The sequence below is a fragment of the Lissotriton helveticus genome, chromosome 2_1, assembly GCF_964261635.1.
Source record: "Lissotriton helveticus chromosome 2_1, aLisHel1.1, whole genome shotgun sequence".
In the NCBI taxonomy this organism is placed as follows: domain Eukaryota; kingdom Metazoa; phylum Chordata; class Amphibia; order Caudata; family Salamandridae; genus Lissotriton; species Lissotriton helveticus.
In genome coordinates this window covers 89,783,803-89,804,704 of record NC_136059.1, presented here as the reverse complement: position 1 = coordinate 89,804,704, position 20,902 = coordinate 89,783,803, and positions in this window count along the sequence as shown.

Genomic DNA, 20,902 nt, shown 5'->3' with positions numbered 1-20,902 from the left:
GATTGAAAAGAATGGGGCTGCTGTGAAGGCATGTCTGCAAGGGTTGATATGTCCCAGTGATTTCTAAGTTCACTTTGAGATATTACTAGTGTACAGGGAAGCCATAACAAATACATGGGCTGGACTCTCATCATTACGAGTTCCCCAGCTACATGATGGCTTCACTGTACCCCTGAATCACTGGGGAGGGAGAAGGAAAAAATATGATCCATCCAATTTCCTTGGAATGTAACCTCATAAATCAATTAGAGGGGAGGGATCACTTGTCCTGCTAACCTGGGTGTTCAGGTTGGTTGTATGTCCCTTGGTAAAAAACCCTTATGCACGTGAGTTGATGTTCGTAATAGCGGTATATCTTGGTTCTCCGCTCCTTTACTCACGTGACTGCATAATCATAGGGTTAGTTGGTATGCAGCCTCCACCGGGAGGTGATTTCCCAAGGTTAAAAGCAGTAGTGTCCAGTGATAAGTGGTGATTGTGAGATTTCAAATAACTCGGACAACCAGATGGATGAATTTATTGTTCTGGATTCGAGTTAAAGGTGAAAATATTACAGATATGCGTGAGGAGAATGATTAAGATTCTTACGCTATCTATTTTCGTGATCTAAAAGGTCGACATGTTTCAGCCCTAATTGCCTAGGTAGGTCGGTTGGGCTTTCTTCAGGACCATGTGATGTGATGTGTGAGTGGTAAAGTAACATACTAGTCCTTTACTTCATGGAGGTCAAACTTGTGCCTGTAAATATAAACAATGTGGGTAACCAAGGGGAGGATTGTGGGACATAATAGTATATATATATAGTTATGTTCTACATTTAGATTCTAAATACAACATATACGAATGGCAATACTTTATCGATCACTTCGTCCTGCGGTCAGATACCACATACTTGCACTCCTGGTGACAACACTCGTGTCGTCTAGTTTTCAAAAAAACATCTCATGTAGTTCTCATTATCAATTCTCATTGGTTTGTTGACAAGTTTCGCTACTCATTATCAAATCTATCGTACAAGTTCCAATGCAGATGGTCTACATGTTTAAATACCATGTGACCCGTGTGCATTAGAGGTAGAGTTCTCATATAGAGAGGCTATCTGCTTGTTCACGGTGACTGTGAACAATGCGCTGGAGTGACTTATGTTCAGACATATATATGGGGTACTCAGGGGTTATGCTCTCATGGTATGGCAAGTACTTTTAATTGACTCCATAGTTATGAAGCTAGTTCATCATTTACTGTACCCCAAGGTGTTTAGTACCAAATGACTCGTCCTAATATAGCCACACTACTGCCAGACCTGGATTTATCAATAAATTCACATAGAGGGTACCTTAGTGGTGCCCCCTAAAAACCTGAAGACTACTAGTGCGTTAACTGATGAGTCTCTAGCAGACAGCCACCATAGACCGGTTTCTGTCCTCCTGAGGTGAAATCCTTAGCTCTTGGAGGACAGAAACAAAGCTTGCTCTGGGTGGAGGAGTTCACACTTCCTCCAATCAGGATGGGCATTCCAGGGCGGAAAGCTTCAAAGGCCTGCCACCTTTGTTATGCGACCCTGAACTTCTCCAGATAGTTGATTTGCCTCCCCCATGTCCTAACCCCACTATTGGGCGGCAAGACAGGCGGAAACATTTGTTAGATTAGGTTGTGTGCCCACATTCAGCCAGCAGCAGCCCTAGGGCTGGCCAGCTGATGTGGACCGCACTTTTCAGATCACTCCAAGTTGTTTTGGATGGAATTAGCGTTCTATTGTCATGGTAATGCCCACTTCCCACAAGCAGTGGACGTATAGAGGGTGTAGACACCCTAAAGGTAGGTAGCCCATTGGCCACTACCTGTCACTTCCCATAATGTCCCTAAATTGAATATTTCGGTGGCAACCCTGAACCCAAGAACTCAGATTTGATGGATCAACAGAAGAAGGACGAAGAAGATTCAGGGCCTGGCGAGAACAGCAACAGAACTTTGGGCTTTGGTGTGAAACACTGCTGTCCTCAGCCCTCTCTCGCCAATCGTAACAGAGTGCCTCATCTTGTGAACCAGAGAAATACCAAAGCCTTGGGTAGCCTGCCAGCCCTTCCTCTAACACCGAAAGCCTCTCTTGGAGTAGAAGATCTACTCCCCTGCAGTCCGCAGGCACAACAAGTAGAGCCTGGTCCAGTGCCTTGCAGCTTCCTGGCTAACCCTAAACCACAGATAACCAGGAGAAGGCTCTTGTGCTCAGGAAGGTCAGATCTATCTTCCCACCTAGTGTGAAGACACGAGGACTAACTCGTGCCGTACCAACTCCCAGGGTACCGGACGTCCTGCACCAAAAACCAACCATGAGTGTCCTGTCTGGATCCTCATTGCACCAGGACCAAGCAGTCATTGAGGGACATCAGCATCACTGAGACCCACTTCAAGAGTGGCCCAGCTGCTTTGAATTTTGACCCTGCCAGCTGTTTGTCCCTGACTGTGAGGTGCATCTTTGCACACCGAGCCCAGTGGACCAAACCATTCTGCTCCCGGGCCCCAATGTTTTACTGATATCACACTATGTTCTCTTATCTACTCCTGCCTACCTTGTAAATCTACTGTATGTCTAACACACTGACGATCCGCCATAGTTATCACTTTGCTATGTTCCACTCACTGTTGTGACGAGTGTTTACCACTTCAACTTTTTCCTGTATCCATTTAATGTAAAGAGCTCTGATACCCGCCAGGGTCATGTTCGCGCTATACAAAACTTTATAAATAAATAAAATAAAATAAACAGCACCCTGCTCCCGGTAGAACCCGGACGGTTCCCAGCGAACTGCTGGTAGTACTTTAAACCTTAGCCCAGTACTACTCCGATCCCAGAAGGTGAACCCCTGAAGCGAACTGTACCTCCCATTATGCATCTTTAACTTTTCCTGGCATAAGATTGCATTGTGCGTAAAAGTCCACAGGTTTGAAACGTTTACTGAGTATTTTTATCGAAAACTGTACTTACCTTGATACAAAGGTTTTGAGTTTGAAAATTATATAAAGAGAAATTTTATTTTACTAAATTGGTCTCAGATTTATTCTTTGAGTGTGTGTCTCATTTATTCCTTCTGTGAGTACAACAGGTGCTTAGCACTACCCTCTGATAAGCCTACCTGCTCACCCACACTACCACGAAAGAGAGCATTAATATTATCTACTTTAGCTTCTGTAAAGCAATTGGAGACCCCTGGACTCTCTGCACAGTGTACTTCGTTTTGGTACACTATATAGAGAGCCAGCGTCCTACATCTGTTCCATGGAGACATATCCCTCAATGCCTCTCGGACATCAACAAGGTGATTCTCTGGTCCTGGTGCCCAGCATTGAGGTGGATTAGATGGGGGCAGATGATCACACTTAAGACTCACCTATAAAGAAGAAAACCTTTAGTAATTTGAGAAATGGGATCTCGATAGCATCTCCTTGCTATCGGACGTCTGGAAGGGCTTCCACCTTAAGTCCTTTCAAGAGATCCAATTTGAGTTCTCTTTACATAAATCCCAGTTGTATTACTACTTACAACTAGAACATGAACTACTTACAACTAGAGCTGCTAGTCTGCCAAAGGTGAAGCTCCTCATGGGCCCCATGAAGAAATGGCACGGGGGATCTCACAGATCTGTAAAAGTCTTGTCATCCATTCCCTGACCTCTCTTGCTACCTTGAAGTCTTGATGGGAAACATGGCTAGGCCTCTTGATGATTTCTACTGGAGGGATACCTTCATGGGTCCTAGAAACCTGGTCATTCCATCCAAACTCAGACAACTCACTCAGTTCCATATGACCTATCGCATGCCTATTAGACTATGGCGGGCTTACAAATTAGCATGCCAGCTTGCACTTGCTCTCAAGAGATGAGGGCTTTTTTTCTTTCATGTAGTATGGGTATGTCCCCCCATAGACAGTATTGTCAGAAGATAATTGCATGGCTCACCCTGGTGATCGGCGAGCCTTTGGATCCTTCCCCAAGAATTGCCTTGATGGGAGTAGTGTCTTGCGAGTTAGCAATAGCCGAACCCTTTTGGCTCTCGATGAACTCTATAGAGCTATGACGTAATGGATAGAGTGTATTGCAGTGAAGGTTGCTTTAGAAGGTAGAGTTCGTAGTTACAGGCAGAGGAATGAAGACGTGTAATGCTCCGTGTGTGACGTAGTAATTGGTGGGTACTCAGGCTGGGAAGATGCTATAATGTGTTGTGGATGACAGTAACTCTGCTAAAAATCCAGGCGACAGGTATGTTTATACACGCGCTGAGCTTGTGTCTCTTGATATCAACTGTTCTAGTTGTCTAAAGCACTCCTGGACTCTGTCGGCGGAATTTTTCCGATGTGATCAATGCTGTTCAGTTTTTAAGACAGATGGTAGTGGGATCTCACTCCTTGATTCAACAGAGTTCAGGGTTTTCAGCCTAAACTGCCAGTCTCTTGTAAGACATCATGCAGAGATATGTGACCTTTTAACAGATGAATTCTCGGATGGTACATTTTTGACTGAGACTTGGTTAACTCAGGATTCTGGTGCAGTTGCCTTGTTGGCACTCCCCCAGGCTATACTATGTATCAACTTAACCGCCCTGTCAATCGTGGTGGCAGTATTGCACTAATGCTTAAAGAGCCTTTTTCATGCAGCTTTAGATTTCTGGGCTGCTTATTTATCGGCCTCCAGGGCTATAAAAAAAATGGAGTGACGCACTAGTGAATAGGGTTACCCTACTTGCTATTTTGGGCGATTTACTATTTTGGGCGATTTAAACCTTCATCTAGAAGACAGTGATAAAACAGACATTGCCTGTTTTCTGGCCGATTTGGAGGCCTGACAATTGATACAATGTGTGGCAGATAGCACACACATTGCCGGGCATTTGTTGGACCCTATATTTTCAAATTTGGGTGCTTTAACTGTGTCACCTTCGGACCCTTTGGTCTGGAACGTCCATTTTTTGGTCCCCTTTTCCCTTAGGTTGCCTGGTAAATTTGTTCCAAACCATTCACAGTCTGTGATGAAACGCCCTTAGCATAAATGGGATGTTAGTCAATTTTCTTTTTGTTAAAGCTCAAGCCACAGTTTCCTTCTAATATAGAGGCAGCGGATTCTCTTTTACAGGACTGGCTGATGCAAGCTCTGGATACCTATATTCCTGAAAAACGTAGTTTAAAGAAAAAAACGTGGACCGTGGACCTTCTAACCCTTGGTTTAATGAAACCGTGGCTGAAGCAAAAAAGGCCTGTAAGCAATTGGAGCGAACATGGAGGCGTGCTTACGATATAGAAGCTAAAATTAAATATTGGGACTCTATTAAATCATATCATAGGCTGATTCGGAAAGCTAGAGCTGGATATATTGCGGCAAAATGTTTGGAGAGTAATAACCCTCCCAAAATGTTTTTTTCTCTTCTTAAAAAGTTGCAACATTCTAACGAAAAAGTTGATTACCCAGTTTCTTCTAACATTCAATGTGAGGAACTTGCAGATTTTTTTGTGCGCAAGGTGGAGACTATTTGTAACAACTTTCCAACTGCCTGTCTCTCCACAGCTACCTCTAATATCAAGCGAATATTCGAGCCTGAGGACAGATCAATTTTCTCTAAATCAACATTTCTTTTCCCCTACTCTCGCTTTCTGAGATTGAATCTCTCTGTCTCAAAATTAAATCAGGTTCTCTGGCTGACCCTCTGAGACCAGATCAACTTCGGCAAGTTTTCAATTCAATCTCTCCAGCGATTACCGCTGTGCCATCAACTCTAAATGCCGCTGTGAGCGGTGCTCTGGCAGTGCTGTAGGCCTCGGTTGACTGCCTCTGGAGTCATTGTGCTATTCATAGCTGCACTCCCCAGTGATTGGTGCTGGAGTGAGCAGCACTCGACCGGTGACCGTCTGTACTGAGGAAAGCAGCGAAAATGCTTACAAATTCCAGATTAATGGCCTTGTTTGTGAGACAATTCTGACTCAGCACGTCTGCTGTCGGTCCCCAGTCCAGTGTGGGGTGACTGCAGCCTCCTTGCACGGATGTGAGGCCACGTTGACTCGCCACAACTCCTGTTTGAGATGTTTAGCTTTTAGACACATCTCTGCATCCGACCCACAGCTAAAACAGACTGTCTCTCCCCCACTTACACACCTCAGGCATTAGGGTAGACTGTTGCAGCTCGGGGCTGGCAGCTTCGAGGCACCTGAGATGTGATTGACACCAGTGGAGGTAGTGAACTGTCCGGAAGTCTCCTCAAATCACAGCGACTCTCAGTCCCAGGCTCACACCGTGCGGTAATCAACATCACACACTGTAAGTCTTGGCTGCCTCACCAACACTTACACTGATTAGGCACAATTTGTTCTACGCGAACCAGAAGATTCACACTGTTGATTCCGAGGGGTTAAATGAAACAAGTCACGTGTGCTCTGAGGCAGGGGTGGGCTAAAGCGAGGAGAGGCTCCGTGAGCGGATGTGTGCTCCGAGGGGGGGCGGGGGTGAATTGAGGAGACCTCACTGTGCAGGGTAGTGCCTGCAGACTTTCTTATCTATGGGGGGGCCATCTGTTTCTAATTAGCATGGCAGTGCTAAGGCCATGCTAATTAGAAACAGATGCCCCCCCCACCAAAGATAAGAAAGTGCTTTACGACAGCCGTGAAGCAGACGACCCAGTCCGGATGGGCCGTTGTGGGAGGGCAGGTTTGATAAACAGGCGTGGAGGCTGCAGTAGAGGTTTAGAAAGAGGTTTATTAGCAATAGAAGAGGTTGTGATAGGGCGTGAGGAATGTCCTTGTGGTCCTTCGTCTTCTTCAGATGATTCCTGTGAGCTGGAAGGGTTCGATGTGGGCAGAGGTTTTGTCCTGCTTCCTGGTTCCTCTGGACCGGGGTGATTACCCCGGAGGCTCATAGGAGTGAAGAAGAGAATAAAAGGAACCGTAAGAATGAGGTCTTAAACTAAGGCGGTTTTGTTTTCCCTTCACCACACCTCGGTGCTCTAGGATTCTCTTTGGTGCCCACAAGATAGAGGTCGATATACAGGAAGGGGGGAGAGAAACTGACCAATGCCAAGTGGTTGAGATTTCAAGAATTGTGCCCAACACAGATCTGAGTTTAGAAAGGTGGGGTACAATGCAAAAGTATATTGCCACAATGTGCCTGAGAATAGGTGCTTAACGACGATTTCAGTCCCATTCCACCCTCCTCCCCTTTCAATAAGTCAACAGTGTCCCACCCTCCCCCTCTTAGTACAACCCTCGAGCACGTTTGTACTCACCGGCTCCCGCCGTAACTCTCCTGAGTCACGGCCACTCCCCAGCCACCTCCGAACACCACCAGTCCTCGAACCAGCTTTCCTCTTCTTCAGGATTCACGGCTGTTCGGACATCCGGCAAGTTTTCTCTGCTGCAATCGGGTCCCGCGTCTTCTTCTCTGTACTCGGGTCCCGCGTCTTCTCCTCCGCACTCGGGTCCCGCGTCTTCTCCTCCGCACTCGGGTCCCGCGTCTTCTCCTCTGCACTCGGGTCCCGCGTCTTATCCTCTTCCGCCTTCGCCTCCTACTCTTGCGCGCAAACCTTGAACTGGCCCCCCTTTCATTGGCTCCTGGATTCCTCTTCCTGGGTGTAGAGGCGGTACTTCCGGGTCACGGCTATCTACGCAATCCTGTGGAGAAACAGCAGAGGCACATGGATGTCGTAGTCCATGAGTTCGGCGCTGCTCTGACATCTGCAACAGGGAACTCTTCCTTGGGATCAAGGGGGTATGTCCCTGTACCTCCTCACATCCCCTTTCCCTTGCTTCTTTCTTCTAGGGAGGCGATCTTGTGGATATCTGGACAAGTAGTCAGCGTTCCCTTTCTCTTTCCCTTTTCTATGTCTAGTGTGGAATCTATAAGGTTGTAAAGAGAGAAACCACCTCAGTACCCTCTCGTTGTGACCCTTATTCCTTGCTAACCATTCTAAGGGTGCATGATCAGTGAACAGGGTGAATTCTCTCCCCTCCAAATAATATCGCAGGGTTTCTACAGCCCATTTGATAGCAAGGGCCTCTTTTTCAATGGTAGCATAGATTTTCTCTCGGGGAAAAAGTTTACGGCTAATGTACAGGATGGGTTTTTCTCCATGGGGAGTATCTTGGGACAAAACCGCCCCTAGACCCTGGTCGGAGGCGTCTGTTTGTAAAATAAAAGGTCGGGAATAGTCGGGCTGATTAAGACAGATTCCGAAGTCAGGGATTTTTTTAAGGCCTCGAAGGATTGCAATACTTCACTAGAAGGGGAACGTAACAGTTTGTCAGTTCTACTGTTCTTCTGTAGAAGATCAGTGAGAGGAGCAGCCAATTGTGAAAAGTTAGGGATAAATCGTCTGTAATACCCCAATAACCCAAGGAAGGCTCTTAGATCCTTTTTGGTTCTGGGCAAAGGAATCTGCGCAATAGCTGATATTTTGGATGCCTGAGATCTTATGACGCCTTCTCCTAACAGGTAGCCTAAGTACTTCACTGTTTGGACAGCTAAATGACTCTTGGTCGGATTGATCCTCAATCCATGTGACTCCAATGTATGTATTACTTGGAAAATATGCGACCGATGTTGTTCCCAAGTATCGCTATAAATCACGATGTCATCGATATGAGCCCCAGCATAGGTTTCATGAGGTCTCAATATCATATTCATGGCTCTTTGGAAAGTTGCAGGTGCCCCATGTAAGCCAAACGGTAGCATTTTAAATTGGTAAAAACCATCTGGGGTTGAAAAGGCATTTTTTTCTCTGTCTTCTTTCCTCAAAGGAATTTGCCAGTACCCTTTACATAAATCAAGGGTACTAATATACTTGGCTCTCCCTATCCTTTCCACCATTTCATCCACTCTTGGAAGGGGGTAGGTGTCAAATTCAGAAATCTTATTGACCGCCCTGAAGTCAATACAGAAGCGCACAGACCCATCAGGTTTTGGCACGAGTACAATAGGGGAATTCCATTCGCTTTGGGATGGTTCTATGATGTCCATTTGTAACATCTTCTGTATCTCTTCCCTTATGATCTGACGACGGGATTCCGGGATCCTGTATGGTCGTAACCTGACCCGTTTCCCGGGAGGGGTTCTAATGGCGTGTTCAATCAGAGTGGTCTTCCCGGGAGTTAGCGAAAAAACAGAGGTAAGTGGCAATAACTCCTTGTTCAGGTCGACCTGTAAAGAGTGGGGCAATTCGGGATCAATGCATTGTGAGAACAGGGGTTTTTGGGTTTCCACATGATGTACCGCTACTGGAAGAGGTCTCTCCCACTTATTAAGTAAATTCACATGATAGACTTGGGATATTTTCTTGTTACTGTCTGTTTCAATACGATAAGTTACTGGTGTGACCTGTTGGATAACTTTGTAGGGTCCTTGCCATTGTCCTAATAACTTCTGGTCCGAGGAAGCCATCATAAGTAGCACCTGATCTCCCACCTGGAAAGGTCTAAGTTTAGCCCCTTTGTCATATTGTTTCTACTGGGCGTCCTGTGCATTTTTGAGGTTATTTCTTGCAATGTCTCTGATCTGCCTCAGATGAGTTTTTAGGTTAGAGACATACTCATGTAGGGGTTTTGTGTTGTTTGGTTCAGTCTCCCATTGTTCCTGGGCCATGTCCAGCAAGGTACGGGGTTTATGACCATATAACAATTCAAAGGGAGAATATCCTGTGCTTTTCTGTTCCTTACATCTAATAGCAAATAATGCCAAAGGCAAGATCTCTTCCCATTTCCGGGCTTCTAGGTCTAGCAGTTTCTTCAGAGTAGTCTTAATAGTAGCATTATACCTTTCAACCAACCCATCCGTTTGGGGGTGATAGGCCGCTATTCGAATTTGTTTTACCCCTAGCTGTGCACATAGTCAAGTCAAGTCAAGTCGAGATTTATATAGCGCACTACATACCCAGAGGGTCTCAAGGCGCTTGAGGAAGGGGGGGGAGGTTTACTTATCGAATATCCAGGTTTTAAGCTGTTTTCTGAAGGCTAGGTGGTTTTGAGTAAGGCGTAGGTGGGTGGGAAGGGAATTCCAGGTTTTGGCCGCTAAGTAGGAGAAGGATCTTCCCCCCATGGTGGCTTTGTGGATGCGCGGCACAGCGGCGAGGGCTTGGTTGGACGAACGCAGCTGGCGGGTGGGGGTGTAAAAGGAAAGGCGCGTGTTGAGACAATCAGGTCCAAGTTCGTATAGGGCTTTGTGTGCGTGGGTGAGGAGATGGAACGTTATCCTCTTGTTGATGGGGAGCCAGTGAAGGTCTTTCAGGTGAATGGAAATGTGGTCTGTGCGGGGGATGTCAAGTATGAGTCTGGCTGAAGCATTTTGGATGCGTTGGAGTTTTTTCTGCAGTTTTGCGGTGGTACCGGCGTAGAGGGTGTTTCCGTAGTCCAGACGGCTAGTAACCAGTGCGTGGGTGACCGTTTTTCTTGTTTCGGTGGGGATCCAGCGAAATGTTTTTTTGAGCATGCGTAGGATGTTGAAGCATGAAGATGAGACGGCGTTGACTTGTCTGGTCATCGAGAGTGAGGAGTCCAGGATGATGCCCAGATTCCGTGCGTGGTCCGTCGGTATGGGGGCTTTTCCTAGTGCCGTTGGCCACCACGAGTCGTCCCAGGCGGAGGGGGGTGCGCCTAAGATAAGGACTTCCGTTTTGTCCGAGTTCAGTTTTAGACGGCTTTGCTTCATCCACTCGGCTACTTCTTTCATCCCTTCATGTAGGTTGGTTTTGGCGGAGATTGGGTCTTTGGTGAGTGAGAGGATCAGCTGAGTGTCATCAGCGTAGGAGATGATGTTGAGGTTGTGTTGACGTGCGATGGTTGCGAGGGGGCTCATGTAGACGTTGAAAAGGGTGGGGCTGAGTGATGATCCTTGCGGGACGCCGCAGATGACTTCGGTGGCCTCTGACTTAAAAGGGGGGAGGCGGACTCTCTGAGTTCCTCCAGCGAGGAACGAGATGATCCAGTCTAATGCTTTTCCTTGAATTCCGATGTTTCTGAGGCGTTGTATCAGGGTGCTATGGCAGACTGTGTCGAAGGCTGCAGAGAGGTCAAGGAGGATGAGGGCGACTGTGTCTCCGTTGTCCAGTAGTGTTCGAATGTCGTCTGTTGCTGCGATGAGGGCGGACTCGGTGCTGTGTTTGGCTCGGAATCCAGACTGTGAGGAGTCGAGTGATTTGTTGGTTTCGAGGAAGGCGGCGAGCTGAGTGTTGACGGCTTTCTCAATGACTTTGGTCGGGAATTGGAGGAGCGAGATGGGGCGGTAATTTTTGAGTTCGGTGTGGTCAGCTGTGGGCTTCTTCAGAAGGGCGCTGAGTTTGGCGTGTTTCCAGCTTTCTGGGAATGTGGCGGAGTTGAGGGAGCAATTGATGACGTCTCGGAGATGGGGTGCGATGATGGAGTTTGCTTTGTTGAAGATGTGATGGGGGCATGGGTCTGTAGGGGATCCTGAGTGGATGGAATTCATTAGGCGAATGGTGTCTCCTGTGGTGATTGGGTTCCAGTCGAAAAGGTTATTCGGAGGAGTTACAGGTTCGGAGGTAAGTGAGGTTGACTGGCATACGGGTTGGTTGTCGAAGCTGTTATGAATGTCGGCGATTTTGTCATGAAAGAATGAGGCGAGGGACTCGCAGAGGACTTGGGAGGGGGTGATGTCGTTTGAGCTGGCGGTGGGGTTGGTGAATTCTTTGATGATGTTGAAAAGTTCCTTGCTGTTGTGGGCGTTGTTGTCAAGTCGGTGTTTGAGTGCTGATTTCTTGGTAGTCCGGATTAGTTGGTGGTGTTTGCGGGTGGCGTTTTTGAAGGCGGCTTGGGTGGTAGTGTTTGGGTCTTTTTTCCAAGTTTTCTCAAGGGAACGACAGAGCTTCTTGGATTTTTTAAGGTCATCGTTGAACCAGGGGGCGTTCTTGCTGCCTTGTTTCATTTGATGTTTTTTCAAGGGAGCTAGTTTGTCGGCGGTTTGGGTTAACCATTGTGTGAGGTTGATGGCGGCTTGGTTAGGGTTCGTTGAGTAGGTCGGGGGTTTTTGAAGCAGTGATGTGGAGATCTGGTCAATGGTGATTTTGTTCCAATTTCTTCGCAGAGTTGGTTGAGGGTGGTTGTGGATCGTGGTCTTATTGTAAATGAAGTGTATGCAACTGTGGTCCGTCCAGTGGAGGGGTGTGGTGTGCGTGAAGGAGATATACTTGCTGGAAGTGAAGATAGGGTTGAGTGTGTGTCCTGCGTAGTGTGTGGGGGTGTTAACAAGTTGTTTGAGTCCGAGATTGGCGAGGTTGTCCAGGAGGGTGGTAGTGTTACTGTCGTTGTTCTTTTCCAGGTGGAAATTGAGGTCTCCCAGTAGAATGTATTCTTCCGAGGGGAGGGCGTGTGGGGTGATGAAGTCAGTGATGTCTTCGCTGAATCTAGTGCGGGGTCCTGGTGGTCTGTAGAGGAGGGTGCCTCTAAGTGTGGTCTTGGGGTCGGTGTGGATCTGGAAGTGAAGGTGTTCGGCGATAGCGAGGTTGTCATCTGAGCTGGTTGAGACGCGGATGGTGTTCTTGTGGACGATGGCGATGCCTCCTCCTGTTTGGATGGTGCGGTCCTTACGGATGATCTTGTAGCCGTCCGGGATGGCTATGGTGATGTCTGGAGCTGAAGAGGCATTCATCCAGGTTTCTGTTAGGAAGGCGATGTCCGGAGAACTGGTGTCGAGTAGATTCCAAAGGTCGATGGCGTGTTTGTGAACCGAGCGGGTGTTGAGAAGGATGCATTTGAGGTGGTTGGTGTTGGATCTGTTTGGTGTTTGTTGAATTGGTGTGGGTCTTGATGCAGGTGAATTTGCAGGAGTGGCAGGTGAAGGGTTCATGGGTGTGTCCTGGTGCTGCTTGGGCGCAGGTAGGGAGTTGGCCGGGGTTAAGTGCTAAGAGAGTGGAGGCGTCGTATATGATGCGGGAGGGGTGGGTGATGCGGGGGCCAGGGGGTCTGGCGCTGGGCGCGGTCCAGGCGCGGACGGGCTTACCTTTGGCGCACCTTCGGCGCGGCTGCAGCGCATGGACGCTGCGCGTAGGTCCATCTGTCATAAATGGAGAGTGGAGGGGGCGGAGCGTGGGAGGGTCAGCTGGGAGGCGGGAGCGAGGTGCAGGGAGGGTCTGGGACGGGCCGAAAACAAAGAAAATGGCAGTCAGGTAAACAAATGCTGCGAGGGTCTCCAACAGCAAAAGCTATAATGGTAATGGAGCGCTATGGGCAAGATTATTTCAGCCCAGTAGAGGAAGCGCTATATCAAGTAAAGCCAGAAAGCGCTGAACAGAGCAAATTACGGAGCACACCAAAATCCAAATACAATTGTAATAGGCAGCAAGCAAACACAAGGCACAGCAGCGTTACAGAGCGCGATGCAGTTATGTAAATAAATAATGTTATTTGCGAGGCAGAAATCAGCAGTATGGTACAATACCAGGAGAGGAGAGGAGGTGGGGGAGCGACCGCTTCTGGAAGCAGCAGGGCGGTCACATATATCCTTCGTCATCTTTGACACAAAAGGGGTCCCCTGGTCGGTCAATATTTCCTTTGGAAAACCCACCCGAGAAAAAACACTGATCATTGCTTTGGCTATATTGGCTGTGTCTGGTCTACGAAGAGGTAGGGCCTCGGGGAACCTGGTAGCATAGTCTACTATGACGAGTACATATCTACAGCCACTTCTAGAGGGAAGTAAGGGCCCAATGATATCCATACCTACTCTACAGAACGGTTCCTCAATAATTGGAAGTGGAAGTAACGGTGCTCTTGGGGGGTGATATCGGCTATTCCGTTGACAAACAGGACACTCTCTACAATACCTTTTCACCTGATGATATATGCCTGGCCAATAAAACTTTTCTAAAATGGTTTTCTCAGTCTTTTCAGTTCCAAAATGACCCCCTAACAGATGGCTGTGAGCAAGATACAACACTTTTTCTCGGAAAGGTTCTGGAACCAATAACTGCGCTTTCTGGTCAGGATTGCCTTTTCTATACAACAGGCCATTCTTAACAAAGAAATAGGGACCTACGTGCTGTGGATCCTCCTCCTTAAGTGCCTTGTTCCATGCTTCCTGCAGGACAGGGTCCTCTCGCTGGGCCGCGTGAAAGTTCCTGTCTGTTTCCCATGGGTTTTCTACTGGAATGACTGGCATTACTAGGGGGTCTCTCCCTTTCTCGGCTCTTCTCTGTCTCCGGCTTTTTCTGGGCTTGGAATGTGGCCATTCTCTCTCTGTATCTTTGGAGAAGGGGGCGGAAGCTAACCACTTATCTTCGCTTCTAGATGATTCTTGTAACAACTGAGGCAGTTTCTCATAATCATTGCCTAGAATTGCTTGTTCCGGTAATCAGGGTATTAATCCCACAGTAAGAGAGGTCCCTGTATCCTGGGGATGTTGGATGAGCACCCGTGCAGTTGAATACGGTTTGGTGTCGCCGTGGACACATTTGATGGCCACCATTCCGTCTATGGGACCTACTCTATCAGCCAGGTCTTGGGGTCTAACTACACTATGTAGGCAACCTGTATCTGCGAGAGCAGTAACCGGTTGTCCATTCACGGAAACAGTACATCTATAAGGGGGCATCTTCCTATCTGTGGGAGAGCAGAAAAAAATACGGGCCATCCCTATCTCCATAGGTTCTTTTTCGGACAGAATCTGGCTATGTGTCCCATACCCCCACATTGGTAACACTGCGGTCCTGGGGTGGGTGGACGTAACGGGATAGTAGGCATAGGAACACTGGGTACAAAAGTGAGAGGTTCAGGCTTCTTGACTATTGGGGTACTGATGGGTCGATGAAGGGCATGCCCCCCCTTTTCCAGTGGCTGTCTCTAAAGTAAGGTTAACTTGTTGGCGGACCCAGCGTTGTATTGTTGGGTGCAAGGATGTCAAATACTGTTCTAGATAAATCTTTGCCATGATCCCGTCTTTGTCAGTGGTGGCCGGTTTTAACCAACGATCAGCCATGTCTTTAACTCAGAAGTATAGGGCGCAAGGGGTTTCTTGAGGACCTTCCTTCATTTGTCTCAACTTTAACCTGTAGGTCTCATCATCTATTCCCAGCCTTTCCAGGATACATTTTTTTTATCTCAGCATATGGAACTGTCCCTTGGAGCGTATCTGCCTGATAAGTATCTTGTAAGTCTCCCGACAAAAGTGGTCCCAGATATTGTCCCCATTTGTCTGTGGGCCATGAAGCCGCATTTGCCATGCGCTCAAAGTTACTGAAAAAGAAATCTGGATCTTCTCCAGCTACGTATCGTTGCAGTACTCCTGACGGTAGGGTAGTGGGACCTCGTTGTTGCCCTAGGACTTCAGTAAGTTTATCCATGGCGGCTCCTTGGGTCTGTCCTTGTCCGGCTAGTACTTGCTGTATTTTTTCTCGGTCTTCCTCTACCACGTTTAAAAACCTTTCCATGACTTTCTCCAAATGTTCCTGATTTTCGGCCATCTTTGCCAGGGCAGCCTCCATTTCGCCTTTGTATCCCACTGACACCACTTGTGGGTGGGCAGGTTTGATAAACAGGCGTGGAGGCTGCAGTAGAGGTTTAGAAAGAGGTTTATTAGCAATAGAAGAGGTTGTGATAGGGCGTGAGGAATGTCCTTGTGGTCCTTCGTCTTCTTCAGATGATTCCTGTGAGCTGGAAGGGTTGGATGTGGGCAGAGGTGTTGTCCTGCTTCCTGGTTCCTCTGGACCGGGGTGATTACCCCGGAGGCTCATAGGAGTGAAGAAGAGAATAAAAGGAACCGTAAGAATGAGGTCTTAAACTAAGGCGGTTTTGTTTTCCCTTCACCACACCTCGGTGCTCTAGGATTCTCTTTGGTGCCCACAAGATAGAGGTCGATATACAGGAAGGGGGGAGAGAAACTGACCAATGCCAAGTGGTTGAGATTTCAAGAATAGTGCCCAACACAGATCTGAGTTTAGGAAGGTGGGGTACAATGCAAAAGTATATTGCCACAATGTGCCTGAGAATAGGTGCTTAAAGACTATATCAGTCCCATTCCACCCTCCTCCCCGTTCAATAAGTCAACAGTGTCCCACCCTCCCCCTCTTAGTACAACCCTCGAGCCGATTGTACTCACCGGCTCCCGCCGTAACTCTACTGAGTCATGGCCGCTCCCCAGCCACCTCCGGACACAACCAGTCCTCGAACCAGCTTTCCTCTTCTTTTTCAGGATTCACGGCTGTTCGGACGTCCGGCAAGTTTTCTCTGCTGCAATCGGGTCCCGCGTCTTCTTCTCTGTACTCGGGTCCCGCGTCTTCTCCTCCGCACTCGGGTCCCGCGTCTTCTCCTCTGCACTCGGGTCCCGCGTCTTCTCCTCTGCACTCGGGTCCCGCGTCTTCTCTTCTTCCGCCTTCGCCTCCTACTCTCGCGCGCAAACCTTGAACTGGCCCCCCCTTTCATTGGCTCCTGGATTCCTCTTCCTGGGTGTAGAGGCGGTACTTCCGGGTCACGGCTATCTACGCGATCCTGTGGAGAAACAGCAGAGGGACATGGATGTGGTAGTCCATGAGTTCGGCGCTGCACTGACATCCGCAACGAGGAACTCTTCCTTGGGATCAAGCGGGTATGTCCCTGTACCTCCTCACAGCCGTCCAAAAGGGAGAAAGGACAGTAGCCAAAAAGCATCATTTTCAATGGGAAGCCAGAGTATAGCATAAACGCTGACGCGACCTAATGAAAATGGGGGCGGGGCTTTAAGTCCCTTTCTGAAATCTCCTCTCTCACTTTAGGTCTCGCTGAGCGCACAGCGCATGCGCTCCAACTCTAGGCGAGACCTAAAAAACGGGCGGCCTACTTATTGTTACTGTGGTGGGGTCGAGAAAAGGAGGGGGACATCAGGGATGAGACAGTGGTGTTCACCCACCACGTTGGGTCCCGGGGGAAACACCCCCTCTTTTCTGAAGTGCAATTTATTTATTTAATGCAATTTAACCCCTTGCGTGCTCATGACGGAACCACGCCGTCATGAGGAACGGGCGGCGTGTGCTCAAAACAGCGTGGTTCCGTCATGCGGCTGCCGCTCCTCCCACGCAGCATTAATTGCCCGCCTGTGTGGGCGAATTAATGAGCGGGCGGGGCTGTGACGGAACCACTCCGTCATTAGCACACGCCGCCTGTGACTCATGATGGTGTGGCTCCGTCACGAGCACAGCAGCGCCGCGCTCACCCCCACCCCTGCGGAGAAATTCACGCCGCGGCGAAGGGGTTAATATAGCGCATACTTACCCAAAGGTGTCAGAGCGCTTCACAATAGAACCAAGTACGTTACATGAGGAACATTTACATATTTACAAGTTACAGATACAAACGATATAGATGAAAAGGTAAAATACAACAATAGGTGGCAGTCACACAAAAACACATTAGGATGAGGATCGTACTGGCATGGATTATATATGTACAACATTGTAAAAGCTTTCTTGAGGGACATGAAAAGGGATGTATTAATTCTGTATGTGTCTTTGGAAGAGAAGAGATTTAAGGTCAGTTTTGAAGGTCCGGGTAGAGGTGGTAGTACGGAGTAGTGGAGGAAGCGAGTTCCAGATTCTAACCGCCTTGCCTGAGAAGGATTGAGCCATCGATCTTCCATTTTGAAGGAGGGGGGCTCAAGGAGTAAATTTTCCGCATTACGTGAAAGTCTAGAGCCTGCAGAGATTTTAAGTTTATTTGCCAGGTATCGAAGGGAGGAAGTGTGCAATGCTTCGTGAGAGATACAGGCAGTCTTGTAGATTGACCTTGCTTCAATGGGAAGCCATCGAAGAGAAAGCAGTAAGGGTGTGATGTGGTCCCTTCTTTTCGCCCCAAAAATAAAACGAGCCACTAGAGTACTGATTTAAGAGGGGAACGGTGGGATTTGGGGAGGCCAGCAAGAAGAGAATTGCAGTAGTCCAATCTAGAGAGAACCAGAGATTCGACCAAGGTTTTTAAGTCTTATTCTGGAAAGAAACGTTGAATCCCCCAGAGAAGGCGCAGTTGGTAACATGCATTCTTTGCAATGGAATTGATGTGGGAGAGTAGATTAAGCCTTTTGTCAAGTATGACACCAAGGGATTTAGCGCTGCAGACAATGGTAGGTTTGTTGTTAAGTAAATTCAGCTTATCCATCCAAGATTGAACAGGAGGAGGAGAGAGTGAGGTAGAGATGAGGAATTCAGTTTTGAAAAGATTGAGGATGAGTTGATGAGCTAACATCCAGTTTTGAATAGAGCTGAGAGTAGTGTTGAGGATTGAGATGTCGCGTGCGGAAGACACCTTAAGGTAGATTTGGGTGTCATCCGCATAGAGATGGTAAAGGATCCCAGATTTTCTTAGGAGATTTCCAAAGCGTTCTAAATAAAGATTGAACAAAGTGGGTGCGATGATAGATCCTTCAGGGGCGCCTTGACCTACCGCCATTGAAGACGAAAGGCTGTTCGCTATTTTAATAACTTGAGATCTGTCTGAGAGGAATGAAGCAAACCATTTAAGCACTGTGCCTTCCAAGCCCATTCTCTGTTTTAAAGTGTTCAGGAGAGTGTTATGATTAACAGTGTCGAAGGCTGCAGAAAGGTCTAGAATAATCAGAAGACTCCCCCGAGTCAAGAATACGCAGGGCGTCGTCGATCACTTGTAGCAGGGCTGTTTAAGTGCTGCAGTCTTGCATGAAACCAGATTGGAATTCATCGAGAGGATTGTTATCCTTAATATTGTTTCGCTACATACCTTTCTGTAATTTTTACGCGAAAAGAGAGGTTGGTGATGGGCCGGAAGTTGTTGAGGTCATTCACATCAGCTGAGGGTTTTTTAAGAAGTGGGGTAACCTGTCCTGTTTTAAAGGCAACAGGAATGGAGCCATGGCTGTGAAGGAGGTTAACCAGACTAGTCCAATAGGAAAGAGTATGAGAGTAGAAGTCAATGGCAATGTCACTCAGGATGGGCTTGAAAGCATGGTTAGAGGGTTTTGTTTCGAGAATGCATTTGAGGAGGGCATCTTCAGAGATGACGTATAAGTTCTTCCAAATGATTAAGGATTTGCGCTCCTCTAAGGGGGTAAAGTGAGTGAACTGATCCACCAGTGGTTTTACTCGATCATCAAAGAATATAGCGAATTCTGCTGCTTTCTTTGGAGAATCGTCAGGCTTGATGGTTGAGGGAGAGAAGTTTGTATTTTTGATGAGGTTAGATAGTTTTTTGAGTCTGTTTTTGTCTGAATCACGGAGGGTTCTGAAGTGTGACACTTTTTCATGGAAGATATGTTTGTGGTATTTTGATCTTGCTGAACGTAGAGCAGAAAGTTTAGTGGTGGATGGAGATAGTCTCCATTGTTTCTCCAGAAATCTCAGGTTCTTCTTTTTTTCATAAAGGGATTTATTGTACCATGGTGCAGAAGGAATAGGCCTTTTGTTTTTGCTTTGAAGTGGAGTAACATTATCAATTTTGACTGCAAGGCTGGAGAGGCATTCAGTGGTAAGATTGTTGACATCCGAATTAGGGTCTTACATTGAAGTGATACCATAGCAGAATCGCAAAGATTGTCAAGGTCAGTGTTTTTGGTGTTACAGAACCAGGTATTAGTCCTTTTAGGTTGGCCAAGAGTTCCAGAGTGGGATAGGTGAAGAGAGAAGGGGATGAGGAAGTAGTTGGACCAGTCTACTTGAATAGGGACAGCAATAGTTAGCATATCTGCTTTGGATATAACAAGGTCAGGAATAGAGCCCTTAGAGTTTGTGGGTTCCTTGCAGTGTTGGATAAGATAATTTACTGAGAGAAAAGTGGCAAGTCTATTGGCAGGTGAGGCTTCCAAAGAGCCCCAGTGAAGATTAAGTCTCCCAGAAAAATCTGTCTGTCACTTTGAGAGCATTGGTCGCTGGCGAAGTTGTCAAGTTCCTCCAAGAAAGAGGAGCAGTCACCAGGCAGGTGATAAATGGCATGAAATCTGAGAGGGGAGCAGTGTTGCACTTGGAGCTCCAGAGAAAGGCATTTGAATGTGCGGAAGGAGCTGTTAGGAAAAGCCTTGAATTGAAGAGTGTTTCTGAGGATGATTGCAACACCTCACCCAACGTTATCTGTTCTTTTATTTCTAAAGATGGAATAGTCGGTGGGTAATAGAAGATCAAAAATATTTTGAGAGTTGTCGTTGAACCAGGTCTCGGTGAGGAAAAGAATATTGTTAGAAATGGGATCTCTGGTTGGCTAAGGCTTGCGCCAAAGCCAGGCAGAGACCACCACTCTAGTCAGGGCAAGGGAGTTACACACCAAAGATAACCCCTGCTCACCCCCTTGGTAGCTTGGCACAAGAGTCGGCTTATCCCGGTGGCCATGTGTAAAGCATTTGCGCACGCACACAGCAGCAACATCCCAGGCACACTACAAAAGGAACTCCACACAAGGTTATATCAAAAATAGCCTTTGTATTCTCATAACACATTAGAATAGTAATCACACAATATACACTGTGCCAACTGGCACTGGGCAATATTTACAAGGGAATTATTTACACATGACAGGGCCCACTGGACCACTGTCTGAACCATCACAAAGCGAACTTAGTAAAAGTAAAACAGATCATAAACGGACAACCAGTAAACACTGGTAATCACTGTACTTAACATCAGCCTGTAACATAAACTACATTATGCACAGTCTCACATCAGGCGCAAATTACATTCTGCGCCAACATCACCAGCATAAACACATTATGCAATCATCTCACAAGTCTAAACACATTATACCCTAACCTGCTAAGTATAACTCACATTAGGGGCATAAATCACCCAGTGAAACATAATCTTACTAGCATAAACCATGATATGCAAAACAACCTCATAATCATAAAACACATTTAGAGGTATAACACAGGGTGCATAGAACATACTACATGAATTACATTTCCTAGCACCAAAATACTCTTAGCACATAAATCAC